A 21,485-nucleotide genomic window follows, 5' to 3' on the forward strand; every position below is an offset into this window, starting at 1 on the left:
ATGTCACATCCTCACATTCCTGAAAAGTCTTTGTTTTTTTTCTCTAAATATTTTGTGAGATTTCATGACTTTCAACCAAAAGATATGTCAGGAGATCTCATTTGTCAAAGGAAGTATTTGAGATTAAACATCTGAAGAATTTTTGATTATATTATTTTCAAATGTGTTAAAAAATGTAAATAATTTTAAAAGAAATATATTCACAAATGTTAAAGGAAGTGAGGATGTGACATCACACCCTCACAGTACTGTAAGTCTTTCTACACCAGTCGTTTTCAAAGATATTTTGATATCTTCAAAGTGTCATATCTCCTTAACAGAGCATGCTACAGTAGTAGTGTATCATGGTACAGTAGTTTCTTCACTGTTCTATTTGTCTTTTTGTGCTCTTTCATACAAAATAGACATGTCAAACACCTGAACCAATCCTTTAAATATATGCAAGACACTACTGTATATCATGAGTGATATGTTCTGCACAAGTAAACCAAAAGAACGATTCATTACTGTACCTGTATATGTAGATAGAATACCAGGTTATTAAAACCCAACCATTGGATTTTGGTTACTACTGTACTCATCTTCATAACTGTGAAAACAAAGAAATGAATTATTAGCAACCAAAATATGTTAGGAATGTTTTGTAAATGAAACTTGTAAGATGAGTAACTATGTACAGTATAAGGTTCAGTGTAAACCATACAGAAGTTATATATGTCAGGGATGAGGGAAATGAATTCTGCTGGTACACATTATCACTGACAGCACCAGCAAGTACCTTAGGTGGTGGCATGCACGTACACAACATATTTACTTTCTCCTTCGCTTACCTGTCTCCCCACAACCTATAGCACTTCGTTCTACCAGGGAGTCATTATGGAATGAAACTCCCTGGTTCTACCGTGCCTAGAAAGAACCGGTAACCTACTAACACTGCGCGCCCTCTTTGACCCGCTCACTCGGTCAAGGCCCTTCCTTCTCATTCTACCATCCAAAGTGCCAGCATCGTGCATTTTTCGTCTGGTGTTACCCATCATGCAATGCAGATCTGGTGCAACTTTGTGCTGTGCAATGTCAGCGCACACTGAATGTTCAACAAGTGCACACCTTTTCAAAACAGTAATTAAATCTTTTTTATGGGAGGTTTGGGAAATTCAAGACTGTCAGTCACTGAAGAAATAACCCTTACCATTATGAGTTCAGTGGTGGCTCAATTTACGGTGCTCGTCAAATGTCGGAGGTAAAATTGAAAATGCTGTAGGTTGTTACAAAGGAGTTAGAGAAAGTTCATTTGCCAATACAGGTAAGTACTGTATTTATTTGCCCATTCAAAGTCTTGCAGTACAGATACAGTATTCAGCTATATATACTCCTGTAGGTTACAACGATTGCTAAATTGTAAGTGAAATGGTCTTTCGGTGCAGCTCTCAATATAATTGCCACATTGGTTTTCTAGTTTAGTATAAACATATATACATCCACAGTACACATCAGGGAATTAATATATCCACTAGATCCGATAGCAAAATGCTCTGCAAAACAAAAGTTTGCGGCAATTATAAGTACAAAGACAAACAGCAATTTTGTTTTTGCATAGGAACCATATAGTACTGTACATGTATCAAGAAAAATTTCAGATACAAGGCCAAGTCCAGCTACTGTATTGTCCCTTGCGAAACCTAAAATTTAAAAATATGGAATTGTTGGTAAAGTTTAAAGATTTTATGATATCCTGCAAAGATTGACTGGGTTATGTGTAGTTAATCAGTGATCCGTGCATCGTTTACGTAATTAATTAAAGGAGTGTGACATACAGTATAATGGGACATTTGGAATTTTAGACAAAATTGAGAGACTTCAAAATTGATCAGAAAATTTGAACACTTATTTACCTGTGCAAGGGCGTAGAAAGCGGGGGGGGGGCTGGGGGCGAGAGCCCCCACCTGAAAACATGGGGGGCGGAAGTATGCTTCCGCTCCCCCAGTCGTCGAGGGTAAAAGCCCCTTTCATTTTTGAACTATTTTCTGAAATCCAGAACGTAGTCTTTCACCATTTTTCAGACAGACTGTTTAGTACTGCAATTATTGGGAATCACTATCTCCGCTGGAAATTCGCTAGCGTTTGAGCATACCGTCAAATTATCAAAATATCATTGTTTTCCTTCCATCTGTATTAACTGTGCATGTTGTTTTCCCACTTGCACAGGTTTTTCTCTTTACAACACCCACCCACCCATACAGCTGACAGCCTGATTTGACTGAAAGCAGGTCACTCTTCTAACCTTTCGTTAGATGTCTCTATACACTACTGTACAGTAGCTCTTTATGCTGGAACGATAACGATCATCCGATCATCGAGTGCTTGGGACCGTTCAAGTCTAATTACATTAAATTAAACAAAGGAAATAAATAATGAATAAATTAATTAATTCTAAAAAGAAAGAAGGGAAAAATAGTATATAGGAATGTCTTTAAGAAAATTTGTCTATAACATTTACATGCCAGTATAATTTTTAATTTGAATATATATACCAAAAATTATGAAGCATTAATATTAATTTATATTATTCGTTCAAACGCAAGCTATTAAAGGAATTTACTTGTGCATCTAGGAGACGTAGTACTGTACTGTCCTATAGCCACACTGCACTGGTATATATGTACAATTCATTTTTGTACTTTAACAGGTAAATGTCCTTAAAGCAACAGTCAGAATGGGATTCTCAAATTTCCAACTGGTTAAAAAAGATCTAACAAGTTAGTTAATTTTCACCACATCGTATATAGTTTTGTCGGCCATTTAATCTTCATGAAAACATTGTTGGCATTCTTTCTTTTTTGTTGTTAAAACACTAGAGTTTAATTAGCACTTAAAATATTAAAAGCATGTTATTAATGAACTCAATTCCTTACCACAGGTACTGTACTGTACTCTGCATAATATACTGTACATAGTGATTTTCTAGAAAAAGCAAAAATGGTGAATACTCTGTTTAAATTAAAACATAATAATCAGTTGGAGAAACATTTTGTAATTACTTTATGATTTTAGGTACGTAACTTAGTACAATACGCATTCTAGGTAGTACAATTTACATTTCACTTTTCACGATGTGAATTTGCTTAAAATCATCAAATAATTTAAAACAAAAATGGTGGTTTGCTATTAAACACACACACACACATTAAAATCATTGCTCACTGTACACATCTTTGCAGTTAGTGTTGTATTATAACTACTGTACTTGACCATAATACTGTATATGTAGAGAATTGCGCAATAGTAAGATCCGGATTGAATTTCAATAGAATCTTGCAAACTTTATTAAAAATAAAATATTTTTAATAACCGTAATGAAAGTGATTTTATTGTGGATTTTGGACTTGAATATTTGCAGAGGCCTTCAGCTTTAGTTTATTCAAGGTTATTATGACTTTCTTTTGAAATAAATTATAACAATAAAGACAGGTCGTGATTTTTTTTTAAATTTTTTTTGATCAAGGATAGAAAGTTTAACATGAAAGTACTGTGCACAACAATAATAATACTGTACAATAGAAAGGTAATGACGAGAAAGATATTCAGCCACACAATACAGTAGCAGTGAACAATACTCATACAATACTCACTACATAAACTGTAGATGCAGTACGTCTTTATTCACAAATTATTCATACAGAAGGCAAAAGGGCCCCATAAAAAAAAAAATAATAAAACAAATTCATATAAATGCAGCTTTCTCTCCTTCATCTGAAATTAAATTCTTTAAATGCATCTCAATTCTCAATACAATTTATTCAAAATCAACAGAAACAGAGATGTTGTATAAAACCACTGTCTGCCAGCAACATATACTTCCATGCTTTTACTATCATGTACAGGTATGTACAGTAGATTGCAAATTTGATAAGTTCATGAGTAAACAGGTGTACTGAAGGTTAAAATTGCATACTGTACATGATATTTATGCTATGTTTAAAGTTGCACTTTGAGCAGGGTCCAAGATGCTGGAGGAATAGCCCCATTTCACAGTCCTACCCCCTCCCCCTCCACGTACAGTACAGTAATATTCATATCAATGAATTCAAATATAGTGTCCACACTCCACAGGCCTCATTGTTTGGATTATGGTATTCAAACTTAAGATAAAAGATTGAACATTACTATATATTGACTGCCCCCCCCCCACTTCTCCCTTTCTTGAATCCCCTCCCCCTTAATTCCCAAGAGAAAACAATCCAGTTTATTTCCTTATATAGTATACTGTATGCTTAGCATTTTCACACTTTCTCTGTCCTGCTTCCTGTCACTGCTCCCTAACAGTCATTTCATTGTTGATTTGTATACATACAGTATATCATGTAGGCCCCATAAGGTTTGATCACTTGATAGTGTATGCTCATATAAAAACTTTCTCCTTTTTTTTGCTCCTAAGGTGAATTATGAGATCTATCTCTCTTTCTCTGTATAGTAAAGAGGCAAATCTGGAACTGTATATAAGTCTTCTACATAAATACAGGGGTCCTGATATACTATACTGTACAGGTCTATGGATTGGTGACATCCATGGCCTGTCAGTTGAGTGACCTGACAGGTGACGTCAATGCATAGCGACCTGTCGTAGTGTCCAGGATATATCACTCCATCATTGTCAGTGTTGCCCTCGATACTTTCTACGAACGTCCGATGCAGAGACTGTTCCTGTCCATGTAGGGATGTGGAATGATTTTTAACATTGACGATGCATGCAATCATGGTTTACAGATCCACATACATAATTCATAGGGCTGTGTATGGTACTTCATGTACATAGCATGGTGGCTTCTTACTTTATCATAGTCAACCTTGATCCCTCTCCTCCTTAAAGCTGCTGCATTTAGTTTAGTTTAGTTTAGAGACCCAATGATCGGGAAGCCTTACAGTATAGCTTATCTGAGACCATATATCCGTGTCAGACATTGAATTGCATGGTTACAGTGTGATGGTTCCAGACTCATGTATCCCTGAAAGGTAAAGTGTATACAGACTGGTACATAAGATGGTGGAATATCATGAAGTCTCCATTTAATTTTTGAACGCTGTACAGACATGCAGGAATCATCACTTGAGAATTTACTAACTAGTACAATAACTGTTGGCTAGCACACAGATATACTGCAGGGTCAGCTCTTCAATACTGTAGCTAATGTTCACCTGCAAGAAGAATCATATATTATTATACTGTACATGATGTATCCTATCATGTGCAACATTTCAGCTCCATAAACTATGCCTCCATCTGCTCTTGTAGTAGTGCAGTATAATAATAATAATAAGCTTGTTACACTTTGTACTTTTCATTCGACTGCCAAGTATTGCTGACGAAGGTCCCAGGGGGACCGAAAATTCCAATAATAATATTAATAATAATGATAATAATCATAATCTATCATCATAATAATCATAATCATAATAATAATAATAATTTAATAATAATAATAATAATAATAAGAAAACAGAGCTATTGTAATGTGTACAGTATTTATGAGATGAATATTTCATGTACTAAATCAGTATAGCCATACTGTTGCTGTGCTGCACATACAGTATGTTCTGTCAGTTCAGAGTATGCATACTATGTAGGCAGCAAACCAATATGCACTTGAAGCTCTTCCTGAGAAAAAAGGTTCAGAAACTACATCTATCTTTCCCAATCTCCTTAATTGGTTAAAATGAGTTTTGCTGTCTCTACTGTATGTGTTTTGACTACGGCAATCTGGTCCCTCTGATGTATATAGATGTAACAAGGTTTATTGGATGATTCGCCCACCAGTCTGTCTGTTTGATGTCCCAGAGGTACCGTATACCTCACCCTCTGTGTCCCAGAGAGAAGGAGAATTTAAACAAACAACTGAGGTAGGCATTTGAAGAAAAGATACTTTGAAAGTGTATCTCAATATCTCACCGTAAAAGGCGAACTTGTCTGAGGTGTCAAAATGATTTGAAATAAATTACTGAATGCATACATGTGTTTTGTCTGACATGAGGCAAGCCTCTTACTGTATAAGTCTAGATTCACATAGAGATCTGCAAGGACTATGTAAATAAATAATGCACAAAACTTACAGTACTTAGTCATACACAGCTGGGAATAATCTTGTGTACATGATAGCAGTTTTGGAGGCTCCCGAAGTTTCTCAGATTATAAAATACTAACACAGTTACTATGTATACATCTTTACAAGTTTGTATCTAGCGATTTGAAAATTTAACATTTAAATGATTCCTTGAAGATATATATACAGTAGTAGGAAACTAGGAACAGTACAATAGAGATATGGGATTCATGAATGTAAAAACTGTTCGTCTAAAAGCATATTTTTAATGGTAGAATTTTAAAGAGCTAAACTGTGCAGGTACAGTGTACAATGTACATTTCAGTGTTACACTTTGATTTTATTGATCTCTACATCATTAAAAATGCATTTGCTTACAATTGCAAGAAATGGCTTTGATGTACAATATGCCTTATGGTAAGGTGACCATATTTTCGTGACTGAAATCGGGGACATTTATTGCGTGACTGATATGGGGGAGGGGTTTAAGGGAAGGGGCTGTCCCCCTCCCCTTTGGAAAATTTTCAAGTGCCTAAGGTGCTTAGATGTAAAATGGTGATACTTTGAAGCACTTTTTAGATCAATTTTATTTTCAAAAATGTAGCTTTTCCTTAAATGAAATCCACTTAATTTACTAGGTTCTTTGAGAGCTTGTGATTTTCTCATGCTCACACTATAAGTGTCGTTGTGTCGCCGTAGTTGCCATTTATACGGTCGAAAGAGTGCTAGGCTAGATCGATCTAGCATATTTTTAACAGTGTTTCCACTTTACACTGGCCCACCTGAAATACTGATTATAAGTTCTGTTCTGCGACTGCACACTTGACTAAATTTTGTTTTTACAATTATTTTACTAATAATGTGGGATATTTTCGAAATTCCTGAACATTTTGACGAATCGGGGACATTTTCGGGGACACTTGTTCATCGGGGACAGCACACTGTAATCGGGGACTGTCCCCGAAAATCGGGGACGTCTGGTCACCTTACCTTATGGTTTTCTACATGTGGTCTCCTCAAGTTTCACACATGGAGACAAAATTACTGTGGACATCGTCATCCATACCCTTGACATTGATGTACAGTACAATATATATAATTGAAAACGTAATGAGAAGTACTGTACATGCCTTGTGGATTTCAACATATATGGTCTCCTCAATTTTCACCCATAAAAAAATATTGTGTTGTCATCCATATGATTGTACAGTAGATGGAGCTAATTGCAAAATAGATTTTCTCATCTGTGCTTTTTATTCATTTGAAACTTGCTCATGAAGATGAAGTTCAAATTAAATACTTTAATGGAAATGAATGAAACATGATCAGCGACAATCAGACGCATACAAAGTATATACAGAAGAAACCATCTCGGCGAGCTATGTAAAAATAATGGTGCCAGTTAATGTTTGCAGCAATATTAAAGAATAAATTGTAAATCATTTCTGAGTCTTTGTGCATCATAAACTGTATATAATAATATCATCCAGGTGTGACTGTGTTTTGTTGATTCAATGTCAGATTTATATTTTGAGCACTAGTCAAGTATTATAGCTCCAACTCATCATTCATCAGTTGTCGCATCTGCATGTGTGGTCTGTGTTTCATTAGCACCCTTCTTTTTTTTCTTCTTCTCAGAAGCGTAAACTTTCCTGGTAGTACGTCATACGGGCTCCTCATAAACATCAAAGGTTTTAAGTACAGTACAGTTCTTGCAATCATACAGTATATACTGTACATTCTGTACATTGCACATTGTAGTATTTTCATTCACCATATATATATATACTACAGTACTGTTTACTACATATCTTAACTTTAAGTCATCTTTTTCAGTCTGAAATATGCTTGCATGTAATTTGTTTTGTTTGGGGTGAGGGAAGGGGGCAGAAAATCACTATTAGCATGAAAAGTGTGGCCAAAATTGGCTTAAACTTTCGATTTTGCCTAATGGTGAAACATATATGTACATTACTTCACTATAAACAATAAACAAGATAATCATAGTCTTATAAATTTGGAAGGGAAGAAATTCCAATTGTTCAATCAGGTGTTTTGAAATCTACTGTAGTCTTACAGTAGCCCAGCTGCTCATTACAGTAACGTAAGTGTGTATTATGTTACACTTTTAGAATTATTACTTGTCCACACAAAATTATCCTTCAGGTTTCAACAAAGTTTTAGCAGACTTAATTTTGAAACATACTGTACTCTTTGCCGTCTTCGGTACAATCTGGGTATACACTTGATCTGTGTAACAACAGCATTTGAATGCCCTATCTGTTTCAAACAATATATATATCAATTATATGAAAACAAAAAATTCTACAAATATCAAACAGACACAATGACTGATATAAGTCAAGCAGTACAGTAGTTTACAACACCTGACTGTTTAAATTATTAGTAATTATATTCTCCTTGAGAGAGAGGTAAAGATAACTAGATCAGCTGTTTAAGACTGTTGGTGGTCAAGTTCAGGATTCTTGACTGATGAAGAATATTTTGCTACTGTCCCACTATACTCAGTAAGAAGGCTACTGATTTCAGTGACTCAGTCATATATAGCACAGTGAATTTATTAATTTAATACATGCATGTTCACCATTTAATGTTCTCATCAAATAATGAATATTTATACATTGTTCATTGTCTACAAATCTGTGACATATTGTGTGGCAATTTGCCCAGTGAATCATTTCGCTCTCCGACACCTGGTACCAACACTAAACTGTGCCTGAAAATACTACCATGTACAAATTCTGTACTTCTGTACCTGAACATACATTTGGCCAGTGTGTTCAAATCTGCTACTTACACCCGGGAGTTGTTATGGAAACGCCCTGCTTACACTACTGTATGTCATTGCATCTGTATAGCAGTTTACCCAGTTTAAATAGCATGTTGATATCCAACACCTAGTCCAAATAATTTATGTGAAAGACTACCTGAGAATACTACCAGGTACAAATACTACAGGAAATATTATATGAAAATTATATAATGTTTCAGTTGGCAGTCTGTACAAATATATGCTTTAAATAATACTGTACCTCTTTGCATACAAGTGTTTGTGAACTTTGTGTACACATTTAATGACATACATTCATTTACCCAGTCTGTATGCCATTTTGCTATCCGATATTACCAAACATGTACACTGTTTCCTTGCACAGCAGTCTTTGAAACTCTTACACTACATTATAATGTTTTAATAGTGCTCAGTCAACTGACTATTTACTTGTTTTATTAATTACTTTTTTTCTTTTCAAATTTAAACTGCTTTAATTAATGAGTCTATTTCTTTGTTTTATTGATTCTCCAGTTCAGGGAAGAAAGGACATGAGAGAACAGTTAAGGTTGTAAGGTCAATTAGTTTACCATCCAGCTCTAATAACTTAAATCTGAGTAAACTGAAACAGAAACTGTTTACATAGATCTAAAAACAGATCAATAACCTTAATACACTGTTTTGATTTCGTAGAGTTCTCCGTTCTAAGAGACCCCAAAGACAAAATCAATAATTATACTTTTGCTATCATGCAATGATCTAATTTAAATGGCCATAAGGAGTAGTCATCCATTTTTCCCCCTTTTTTTTGTGCTAAATTTTTACATGATATGGATATAGTTTGATATGATCACGTTTTGATTGATACTCGTTTGTTATTTTACAACATTTCACGCCAAGGAAACTAGCATAATGTACAATCAGGGAGTTGTTAAGGAACAACTCCCTGGTACAATGTATAGATGACAAGAAATAAGTCATGAATACATGTACGGTCTTTGTACAGGGAATAAATTAATTTTCAAATTTTGTGACATAGCAGTTTAGAAGTCTATATAATGTACAATCAGGGAGTTGTTAAGGATCGAACAACTCCCTGGTGCAATATATAGATGTCAAGAATTAAGTCTGATATACCTTTTTTACAGGAAATAATTTAGAATCTGTCAAGTTTTGTAACATATACAGCAGTTTGAAGTCTCTGAAGTTCGTCTCTTGTAAAATAATAATGTACTTTGATTCCTCTGTCAAAAACTGCATTATAACACAGTACATCTATTAATTACTTGTACAGTATATATAGCAGTTTGACCACGTACTTAGCTCAGGACTGTCTTGAAAATACCTGTCTCCATTCTATACATTGAGCTAAATAGAGGGCGCAGTGTTAAAACATAAATTTCCAGTCATGCCACTTGGTGACTTGGGTAGATGGGAAAGTGGAAATGTTAAGTGGAGACAGGTAAGTATCATTGCCTGTAAATCCCCCAAACTGGTCATTATTTCATTTTGTGGGGATCTTGCTTGTGATACTGGATAAATGATTCCCTGATGTAATGTTTTGTATACAACATGTACAGTGTACATGTACTGTATGCAACATGTACAGTGCAGTATACGTGTATATTAGTTCAATTAGGGAGCACAGTTTATACAGATTTTACATTACTTTTACTATGAAATGTTTCATAAACCTGTACCAAGTTGTTTCCAACATGCACAATACCTACAGGAATAAATTTGGTTTGTTAACGATTGCATAAACACTATATAGCCTACTGTACTGTACATAACGACTTTAGGCGAAGTTCATTCACTACCAAATTCTATGTGAATTGATGTTTGATGTTTGTTTCAACGCTTCAAGATTTTTGGGAGGCGCTTTATAAGTAGTATTTATTATTATTATCATAATAAATGCTAGATTTTCAACCTCAGTTTGATCATAAACTAGCAAAGTTGTTGAAAATAAATTTACCATTTCAGTTACTGTATGTACAGTACACCACATATATACTGTACAGTATATAGTCAGTGTAAATGGTTTTCTGAATAGGTTTGGTTTGCAAGGTTGACAGTTTTGAATTCCTTAGCTAATGCAATCAATCCTTCGCTCTGAGATTGCCATTGTCGAGGTACTGTTACTACTGTACAGTGTGCCAGAACAGAGCATCCATACAGAATGAATTACTGTATATGGCAAGCTCGTCTGTGAAAAGGGATCTTGAACATTCTCATTAAGGTCGTCAATATTTGGCCAATCAAAGAAGATTCCAATGTTTGAAATTAATTTATTAAATTCTTGCTATCAGCTCAGATTATACAGTAGTGGATCTATGAAAGATGCATCGGTCTACTGTCTTAAATACGCGCCTCTTGAATGACCTGCCAGCTGAACTCAGAACTGTTTCTAGTCTTACAACATTCAAGTCAAAGCTGAAAACCTACCTTTTTTTAGACAGCATTACTGCAATATTTAAACTGTGTATTAAATTCTATTCATGTGCAATACTCCAACAAACTCCAACATGCATGCTTTTTATTTTTCATACTCATTTATATTGTATTTTATTCTGCATTTTTACTACATATTTTATGTCATATATTGTTTTATTTACTGTTACATAGCGTTTTAGAGCACTTTTGTGGATTTCACGCTACAGTTATAAAATAAATTATTATTATTATTATTAAATAGATACGAAGCAGCTGAACATCCGGCTTATCGTTTGTAGAGCCTCGTCATTCTCTTTACATATCTAAATAATAATTCAGTCGCTATGATGTTAACACTCTTAGGTGTTTGTGATACTAACAGATTACTGAGTTCTTCCATTCGGTAATTAGACGTAATTACATACACAACTGCCTGATTGGTTTCAGGTTGACAGCCTGGTTAAGTTAGTCTACACAAGTAGACTGTACACAAGTAGACAGTACACAAGTACACAAGTAGACTGCCTGGTTAAGGCAGTCTACACAAGTATACAGGTTTTGCAGTATCTGTGGTACTGTATAAACCACTAACAATACCGAATATTTAAATCATACTCCTTTAAAGCATTGCTAATATTGCCAGATTGTGACTGACTAATATTTCTTGACTGTGCAAGATCATCATAATTAACTTTCCTACCTCCTCCCCAATGTTTGCTTGCTCATAATTTGCCCCCAACCCTCCCTCCGATTCCCCACCCCTCCCTCTGATCCCCCAAATTTTTGCGTTCCCAAAAATTGCTTATAGTTTTTCAAGAGTACAGTACTTTCCAAAGAAATTCTCATTTTTCTGTCATGACCATGCCAATTCTCTCCCAGATCTTGAGACGCCATTATAACTTTACGTTGTAATTTTTTTTAAATTTCTCATTGCGGAGAATTGCTTTAAAGGGTGTGAAGACTCGCGCAAAAAGAAACGTCTAATGCCGGTAATCTGACCTACTGTAGTTTCGAATGAGGTGTAACAGAAGTGTTAGACACCACCATCGATCCCAGAAAATACACACACAGCTTGCTACTGTACCGTCGGTAATTAGACACTAGTGTACAGTCAGTACATACAGCTGCGGTCAATACCCACAGCACAGTGTACAAACGATACAGTGATGGACATCTCAGGTCCAGCTAAAGATAACAAGGTATCACGTTTCATTACTGTCTGCATTTTGTAGTGACAAGAGAAACCTTCACTTGCAACTGCAAGCAACGGAAAGTTAACTTTTTAAAGATGGCAGCATGCTGTTTGGGGCGAGTCTTCAATTCCTTTAAGGCTGGCGTTAATATGAATGCTTTTTAACTTTAACAATGGAGAGACTGTGATTTGAAGTTCCTGTTATACAGTATTTCATGGCAACATTAGCAACCTTTAACCTTAAAAAACTTCAACAAGATCTGTTAACTTTCAAATTAAACTTACAAAACTAGATGACAAACTGCTGTATGTCCTTGTATGCTAGTACAGTACAGTAGTTCCAGAGGCATTCTGTATACAGTTAGATAACTATATATTGGTGTTATTAGTGGCTTCTCTGACAGTAATTGAATCCATGACTGCCCTGTGTGAGCTCAGCAAAATTGTTCACCATGGTCAAAACATTTCCTCATAATATACATGCTTGCCAATTAATGTCCTGAACAATGAAACCATTGTCATAAAACATTTGTCACATTAAACAAATGTGGTGGTTATAGTCTCCAGAGCTTCAAATGGGTAATCAGTTTGGCAAAAATGTATAATCTGAGGGGGGGGTTTGGGTGGGTGGTGATGATATTAGTGCCAAACTGAGGACTGTCAAGAAAGACATGTACAGATTTGGCCAGCTTTATAATAGGCATGAGCTTTCTCCGCGAATTTGCAGAATATCAGTGATTTCTTTTCTACCTCGGGACAAAAACTATTATCCTAACACACTGTAGCATATGCAAACTGGAGCCTATACCGCAATTTTTGCAAAGTTCTGTGATTTGTTTTTACCACAGGCTCATCCCTGTTATAATGACATGCATAATGAGGCATTATAATTGCAGCGTCTTTCCAAACCATTCAGCAACTTAAAGAAAGTAATTGTTTCTCCCGATCGTAAACTTATAGTACTATCTTCACCTTTGCTGAGCCTTCCATCCAGCTGTCAAATGCAGCGTCCGCACTGGGGGCTCTTAAAAAGCTGTCGACGGACCGTTTTCATAGCTTTGCACGACCATAAACCTGGCTCGTGCATGAACGGCGACTTGATTTAACTTCAATTGAAGACATATAAAATTGTTTAATAATTCAGAAATATGTAGTTAAATAAAAGGTATGGTACCTGTGGAGACAACACGATCTCGACTGTATAATTGATGGATGGTGCCTTTTATAGATCATTTATCGGACTCAGTATATACTGTCATCAAAGATGGAAGATGTAGAGAAAGAAAAATGTAAATATGGTCGAGAGTGGAAGATAAGATCTGCAGTTATAAGACTGAAGCAGCAGAGGTCCCTTGGTAAATTAGATTCAGAAAACGTGAGAGAAAAAAAGAAGAAAAAAAATCTCAAGTTTGAGATACTAGGATGATAAGATCCAGGGTTTTTGGAGTAACTGTACATGTGTACTCATGGTTGTTACAGCAATAGAGGCAACTACCATTTGGTCAGTCTTTAAAACAGATATTTCAAGGCTACCATTTTGCAAAATTCAGCAAATATTTGCAGAAAGTGAACAGACCTGTGGTTTTATGATTTAATGTAATCAGAGATATACTGTAATATGTTAGTCTGCCTTCAGTGCACTGTACATGGTACATCAATAAAGATTTTCTGTCAAACTTAAGCTTCAGAATTTTCACCTACAGTACTGCCTGTAGTCTCTTTTCCCATTACCCACATTTACAAATTATGCAAATTAATCAGAAAATTAGAATAATTTCTGTATTTGAAATTAAACTTGACCATTTTGGTATATTGCAAAAGTACCAAATCACTCAGAAAGAAGTACCTTAAATTATTTATCTAGCAGGACCGTGGAAAAAGTTTTGCCATTCTTATCCTGTCCGTTCTACCGACAGGTTCTAAATTATTTATAATGTCAAACTTTATCCGGCTCAAATTTTCATATTCACCAACACCTTCCAATTTGTCAGTATTTTTTTAATTCTTTTGTTTTTAACCTATTTATATACTCAGTGCAATGATCGACAACATGACAGAGGTTGAGTTTTTTGAAGTTTGCATAAATTTATGGGTTTGAATATGTACAGGAAGTTTGCATCAATTTATTGGTACTGTACTGTACCTGGTCTCTGTTCAGTTGAGAACTTACATTACAGACTTAAGTTTAATAACATTGCCTTGTACCAACATGCAAGTTCTTGGCTCTGTAAAAGTGTTGTACAATATGTCAAAATGATCAAATGAATTTCACAGAATGTTTAGGAATGATCCCCAGGTACCTTTAACATCAAACACAACATTGAAGTTTTGTGTATGTACAGTATTTTAGTTCTTAGATGTACATGTCTGTAGTACTCTGCTGTTTGTGTTGTTAAGTCTGCCCTATATTTCTTTAACATAATAATATAATTAATAAGATATTTCCTCTTGAAAATGGATGACACTTGAGTCTTTTTTATTAACAACTGGTGTTATACAACTGAAATTATATGAATTAAATTCCTTGCATGCCAAACCTACTGTATCTGCTAGTGTAAAGTGCAAAAGACAGAGGGTCATTATTACTGTCAAATCGTTTAACAACTTCTGACAGTATTTATACTAGTTACTTGTATTGCAGTCGATTGAATACTACGTAGTGCCAGTTCGGACAGCACAGTACTTCACTTACAACACATACACTGTTACAAAATTAAAAACATATTAAGTGGTCAAATTGCAGTTAAGGAATTCCCTACAGTTGGTGTTCATGTAATAAATAACACGCAACCCTGCCACACAGTGAAGATGGAAGCTGAGAGGGGCCCTACAGGATTTTAATAGACCAGCAGACGACATCAAGCTATCACTGTAAGTACTGTAGAGCTGGCTAGAATAAATTTGTGTTTGCCCATGGAGGTAAAAACAGACCTCCATGGTTTGCCTAAGTTGATAATCAAATTTTGTACTACTGTCCAAACACACAGTTGGTCATCACACCACTACTACTGTACAACCAGATTGCAATGTTATCTTTACAGCCCAATGTTAACATAAATACTGTATGTTAATATTTTGAATTCCTTTAGTGGAGGAATATCATAAAAAAGTATTTGTTTTCTGCATGTTTTCCCCCTAGAGAGATTGAGAGGAGTGGAGCTTGAAATTTATTTCTGTCAGTAGAGATTTGTTTCATACAACAATTAGATTTCTTCATACATGTGCAAATTTATCTTGTACCATCTAGCACTTTGTGAAGTACTTTTGTAGTGTTTTTTTTCTTCTTCGTATAGACCACTCAATCCTGAAGGCAAAATATTTGTTTGCTGACATTAGTAATCATCCATTCTCCTGATACTAAATACATATAAGGAAAACAAGTACTAAATAATTTCAAGCAAATGAAATCTGATTAATTAAGGTAATGAAGAAATCATCAACAAAAATAGTTCACATACTGCATGTGAGTGACACATACAGTACTGTATCATCCAAGCTGGCGCAGACTGCAGTCTGTAGAGTAAACATACAGTTTACAGAAGCTCAATCTTAATTGAGGGTTCAGGGTCATGGCCCTTTTAAATTATCAATTTCACTTCCTTGCTTACCTGTCTCCTCACAACATCAGCCCCCCTGCTACCGTTTTCTAGAGCACTTTGAACATTTGGTAAAGTTCTGTTTCAGCGCTGTATACCGTTTGAGACAGGTTAGCAACCCTCCTCATTCTTACCACCCAAATTAGTGTCGGGAAGAGTTTTTCTTTGTTATCGACAAGATCAAAATCCTACGCCTTAAGTGCCCAACTAAGAAACACATTTCCATGCTCATCGTGCCTGTCAGAGTCTCAAGTTGCCTAGGTGTAACCACTGGCCTGAGAAGTATCCTTTAAGTTACAATTTGATAGATTTGTTCGGGCGGTCATTTTTAGGTCCCAGGTTTGCTTGTTATTTTAAGCCTTAAATGGTGTACACGGCAGGTAGTGGTGTGTGCAAAGTACTGTACTCTATTCATCATTTTCATGCAGGTGTATAAACATGAATCAAAATTTAGAAAAAGGACAGTCTCCTTTACAGTGCAATATATATATATATACAGTATATGAATAGATATACACACAGTTAATGTTGATAAGTTGTAGGCAAAGTGAATCTTCATACTGTAGTCTGATAGATAAAGTGTGATGTATTGTAGATATGCTGGTTCGAGTTCATGTGTAAAATTATCTGGAACTTGAACGTGCACACCAGACATGTAATTAAAAGGGTATTCTGGTGACAGACAATGTGAAATTGTCTAATGAAGAGAAACATCATATTCCACACTGCTAGTTGAAAACCCCATCTCCATATCATGCCCCTAACTTGAGATACAGTATGTTTGGTTGAATGTGACCTTTTTTGACTGGCTAAACCCTCAACTTCTCCAGGAAGTTGGATCACAGTAGGGGGTCTGTGATGTCATCTGGGCAAATGCTCTTTGGAGGCTTTACTTAGGCTATTATAATCTTCTTGTTGATTTATCCTTGAAACCTGATTCATTTGGAATGTTTGCATTGCTGTCAAAGTTCTCTGTACTTAGAATTTCATCAAAAATTAAAATGCACCTTTTTGTAGAAATATTCTTTTTGTTTGTGAATAAATGATTGAGATATCATATTATAAAGAAAAACAAAGACACGTTCAACTGAAGTGTGATGATGATATCATCCATTCTGCTATTGCCAGATGCATAAATTTACAAAATACCAAGTGTAAATTTAAAAAATTCATATCTTCACAATACAAAATGCTATGAGGATGTGGTTTACACAGTTACTGTACCTGTAGATTCAAAGAAAATTCAGCATTGTTGTTAATCAACTTAAGCCACCAGAATATTCTTTTAATTAATGTGGACTCCTATGACACTGTATAAGTACATCTATAGACCTACAGTATACCGTAGAATGCACGCTGCATCGTCCATCGTTATGATTGCATAAAATGTATCAAATTAAGTTACTGTATCACTGGTAACTATTTTGAAGTTTTTCCAAAATTCACACCTCTCCTCAAAGAAATGTGGCCATTTTTCTAGCATAGTAAAAGCTGGAGGGTAATGTACGTGACAAAATTGATCAGTTTCATAAAGAATGGCTAAGTTCTGTAATAACTTGTACAGTATACTGTATAAATACATGTGCTAGGATAAGTTCAGTTTCCTAAATATTGAAATTTGTCAATCCTACTGTAGTTTTAGATCTACAGTACAGTAAGTTATGTACAGCTGGTAGTACTTTAGAGAATACAGTACAGTGTGTGTAAACTAGTTTTGTTTGTTGTTACCATTTCATGTTGTTCTGGATCTGTGTGGAGTTTGGAGTATATGATGATTTATAGTATTGAATGTATTTACATATGGTCATTCAAGTTTGTGGAGCTCATAATGAAGGAATTATTAATCAATCTTTGTCTCTCTACTGTATCTGGGAAGCATTAATAGTCAATGTAAACTGTATTAATGTACGGTACTGTAGGTGAATTTTTATGTTGCATTCTGAAGATCAGGCACAGTAAAACCTACAGTACATACTGTATGTACAGTAAGCACTACATAGCATATATATATACTGTATCAAGGGACATTAATCGGGTGTCATTCAGTCCAGGAACCCCGCACAGCACAATAAAATAAATCGTAACAAACTGGATTTGATTTGCACCACATTACACTGTCTACATTATCGCAGATCAATACATAGTCCGAGACGACCTAATGTCTGTAAATACAACAGGAGTACAGCAGTCGGTCCTGTATACATCTATTGTCACTAATTGTGTAAAACAATACAGAGCAATAAATGCGCACTGACATTCTAATCCATCCCTCTCACTTGAGGCACGTGCAAATTTTGATCAACGAATCGACGAATATTGCCAACCAGTAGAACAGCATCTACAGTATACCTGCTTACCCTTTTGCTAAAATTCTTTTCTGCCCTCTTTTCTGCCCTGTTTTTAAACATCCTCATTTATTTATTCATGAGTTCATTCAAGTTCCTGCATAACTGTAAAGTAGTTTGTCGGTTACAGGTATCTAAGATGTGTCTGTCGATTCTCGCTTGCCTTCGTTAGAATATTTTGTTGAATTGCCTTTACCGAGATTCCTGTACATATTAAATTGGTACTTAAAACTGTGACACGTACAGGCAGTGACTTTAAAGTACACAAACATTGATTAATCCATGTTGTATATTAATCGCTTGAGGGAATTTAATTATGAAATGACTTTTGGTGAGCCACGGATCATACTGTCAAAACATTATTGATTCATGACTCAACAAAATGGATCTCCTTTTAAATTACGTCCCAACTTGATTTGATGCTCTGTGTTATTTCATGGAAATAAGTTTTATGCGTTACGTCTACATGAGACTGTTAACCTATCAGTAAGTGTACACAGTTTCTGAATCTCTCCTACTGTGTGTTGCAAATTGTGACCCTGAATGTACTATTCACTTTAAAGACTTTGTGATTTTCATCGACGTTTTAGAAAGTCTGAAAGTGTGCAAGCCATTCTAAATGGTTATAATTTGTTTCGCGTGGATGGACCTGTGCATTAATCACTCTGGTTTTGACACATCCGGTACACGTATAATATGGTGCTTACAGGGATGTTCTTTAGGTCTAATTGCTGTGTAAACTCTAGTCCCAACAGTCTCTTATCCCTAGAGAGAGAGAGAAAGGTTTTTCGGTTAATATTTAGAGAGATCCTTTAACATTTGGATTCATTCTGCCTGATTGCATCTGATGCGGTTATATACGTTTTTGTCAGTATCTCGTGTTAGATTCATCTTCTATGGATTTGATGGATTTACAACAGTCTGTTGGTATGTATATAAATCTAAGTCCTTTCTTGACTACAGGAAGACACTCAAATATTTCCTGCCGTTGGTTTGACGTTGAGTGTATTCAAATGACTCTGTATGTTAGCTGGAATTTAGTTCTAACTTACACGTTAGAACAGATTAAAGGGGTCATGTATATATGCATCTTCAAGCAGTCTATGCCATGTTATGACTTGATTTAAAATTGTATCTGTTTTTTAGTTAGCACTGTTAGCAAAATGTCATATACAGTAGCCATGTTTTGCAATTTTTGACCTGGAACTAGTTAGAAAAAAAAATCTTGAAATTTATATTTCAAAATGCTTATTTTGACTGAGCATCAATGCAGCATAAATTGTATTACAGTATTAATATATTAAAGTGATTCTTTGTTTTTTTTTATTAAAGTGATTCTTTTGTTTTGATAAAGTTTGTTTTAATAAAGATTAAAGTGATTCTTTGATTTATATATTAAAGTGATCAAGATCTGTCATAGCTCTCGATCTTCTGCCTGTACATACACCAAATACAGCAATATTTTGATGTATATAATCATATATACAGTTTTACCAAAATAAACAATTTTAATTTATTAAGTCTATTTTGCAAATAAACAGGCCTTATATAAATTGGAACTGCTTGTCTAACAACGATTCGTACAGTAGCAATTTCAATTGTACATACTGTATATGACATCATGTACAGAGTTTGTATGTGCAATACACATGTAATGTACACAGCTATAACATTGTAGGATGTATACGTGTACAGTTCATGTATGCAAAAGGTTCATTCATCAATGTTTGATTGCTAAATCATGAATATAAATTTCTTCAGCTGGACCGCATTTTGACTGATGTAATATCTACTTAATAAATTTTAACAAGTGGAACATATGTTTCCAGATGCAATCTATAGTATAAATGACATTTTCAAGACTTGGGAAGACCTACTGTACAAATTGGACATATTTTAAAGCAGTAAAGTCGGTTGAACAATGATGATTTTTCCGCTCAGATATATCTCATAAAAATCAAGGAAATTCGAGAAATACAACATAGACTATTGACCAGGTATGAGGGTGTTTCCATGGCACTGTTAAATTATCAGAATTTACAGTAATATTCCATATTTGTTTTGTAAACAGTTTGTGTATATATTCTGCCACGCTGACTACATACTGTACATGTGTTAAAATGATAAATTATTGTTGTACTTTTGCTGTCTTCTATGGATGGAGAGTACAGTTAAATGTTACGGTACACGGGCAGATGAAGTGGGGGGGGGTGGTGGGGTACACATGTATTGGTCAAAAGGGGTGGCGGGCTGGGCCGCCCCTGTCAAACAGCGAAGCTAAGGCACTGAACCATCTGCCCAGGCTATATATATTGTGTATAACATTCACAAAGTATTGGCAGGTACAGTACGATCCGATCTTTACAAACTACTGTACAGTAGTATAAGTAGGTCATACGGTAAACGCAATTGGTGTTTGATCAGGACGCAAGCTTTTTTCACGGGACACGAATGTTTTTTTTTATTTTCTCTAGTAACATTACTGATTATGGTACAGTACTGCACTACATTCCAGTACAGTATTACAGTACATTACATACACAATTTCAAGACCAAAAGATTGAAAAGTTCTTGTGAGTGCTTGAACATTAAGGCCTACAGTATATACTCCTAAATGTTTTAAATGTATATAATTAGCATGTATTTGTGAATTACTTTTACAACAGTTTTTAAAGTTCAAGCTACTGTACATGGAATCAGGAAACAAAATGGATTTATTGGTATTATAACCTACAGTATGTCAATTGGTCACAGATTACAATGTACAGTACCAATTCACATATTAGTTTGGTACTGTATGTACTACTGCAGGTATGTCGAGAAAGTTAGAGAATTCCTGCATAATTGAATGCTGCAATATGAGTATCGAAAGACATTATTCGAATGTACATTCCAATTCATTGTATTCATATTCATTCAAATTGTATTCGAATGAATGAGTATCGAAGAACCTAATTTTTCACTACATTGTGAACCGTACAGTACAATCACTAGTTACTTTATAACAGCTCCATACAGTAACCGAGTCCA

General features: G+C 35.1%; 1 protein-coding gene across 3 annotated transcripts in view; it reads left to right on the forward strand.

The window, feature by feature from the left end:
- The window catches only part of LOC139969089 (maternal embryonic leucine zipper kinase-like), a 174,330-nt gene that overhangs the window by 13,479 nt on the left and 139,366 nt on the right, over positions 1 to 21,485 (forward strand). The gene's annotated exons all lie outside the window — the stretch shown is intronic.

This window comes from Apostichopus japonicus, chromosome 6 (assembly GCF_037975245.1).
Source record: "Apostichopus japonicus isolate 1M-3 chromosome 6, ASM3797524v1, whole genome shotgun sequence".
Classification (NCBI taxonomy): Eukaryota; Metazoa; Echinodermata; class Holothuroidea; order Aspidochirotida; family Stichopodidae; genus Apostichopus; species Apostichopus japonicus.